A 1,326-nucleotide genomic window follows, 5' to 3' on the forward strand; every position below is an offset into this window, starting at 1 on the left:
TTCCCAGGGCCCTGGGGAGAGGCAGCGGCCCATCCCTCAGAGATTCAACCACACCTGGTGGCCATTGAAATGCTAACTGAGGCCCATTAACAACCAGCAGCTGCCCCAACCTCTTACACTGAGCACCTGAGGGAGTTTTTCAGGCAACTCAGAAACCAAGGGTCTGCAGGTGACCTCTACTAATAGCCTCCAGGCAAAAAAAGCTAGAGGATAACTACCATTCCGTGGGCGTGCAACACTAACCAGAAAAGCTAAGACTTGACTGTGGTGTTTAAAGTGGGTCCTCCCTGGTGCATCCAAACCCAGGAGAGGGAGCCACAAACAGCAGAACACCAACACCCACTGGGAAAATGGGGCAGACTCCAAAGCCCACTGTGATAGCCAAAATGGTGAAAAACAGAAACAAAAGCCAAATGAAAGAACAAGAGACCTCTATGGAAGATGAGATAAATGAGGTGCAGTTAAGCAATTTAACAGAACTGGAATTTAGAGCCATAATATTGAGGAAGCTCAACAGCATGTGTAAGGATAAGAGCACCATGAGTAAAGACATAGAAATGTTGAAAATCAACCAATTGGAAATTAAAAACCAACAAGAAGAAATGAAGAATGACATATCAGAAATGAAAAAAACATTGGAAGGTCGAAAAAGCAGAGTAGGGGAAGCTGAGGACCAGATCAGTGAATTAGAAGACAGGCTAGAAGAAATAAACCAATCAGAAAACCAAAAGGAAAAAACGATTAAAAACAGGAAGACAGCTTAAGAGAACTGTGGGACAACTGAAAACGGAATAATATTCGCATCATAGGAGTCCCTGAAGAAGAAGAAAGTAAGCGAGGGCTGGAGAATATATTCAAAGAAATAGTGACAGAAAACTTCCCTAATTTGGTGAAGGAAGAAGGCATTCAAGTTCAAGAAGCATAGAGAGAGCCCCAAGTAAGAAGAACCCAAACAGGCCCACACCAAGACACATAGTAATCAAACTGCCAAAAATTAAAGACAAAGAGAGAATTCCAAAAAGCAGCAATAGATAAGCAACAGGTTACCTACAAAGGAAACCCCATAAGGCTCTGAGCTGACTTCTCACAAGAAACACTACAGGCTAGAAGGGAATGGCATGAAGTAATCAAGGTCATGAAAAACAAGGATCTGAATCCAAGACTACTCTACCCAGCAAGGCTATCATTCAAAATAGAAGGTCAAATAAAGAGCTTCCCAGACAAAAAAAAAAAAAAAAAAAAAAGGCTAAGGGAATACATTAGCAGCAAACCAACACTGCAAGAAATGTTAAAAGGACTGCTGTAATTACCAGGAGAAATGGGAAG

Source organism: Molossus molossus, unplaced genomic scaffold, assembly GCF_014108415.1.
Source record: "Molossus molossus isolate mMolMol1 unplaced genomic scaffold, mMolMol1.p scaffold_m16_p_2, whole genome shotgun sequence".
Taxonomy (NCBI): domain Eukaryota; kingdom Metazoa; phylum Chordata; class Mammalia; order Chiroptera; family Molossidae; genus Molossus; species Molossus molossus.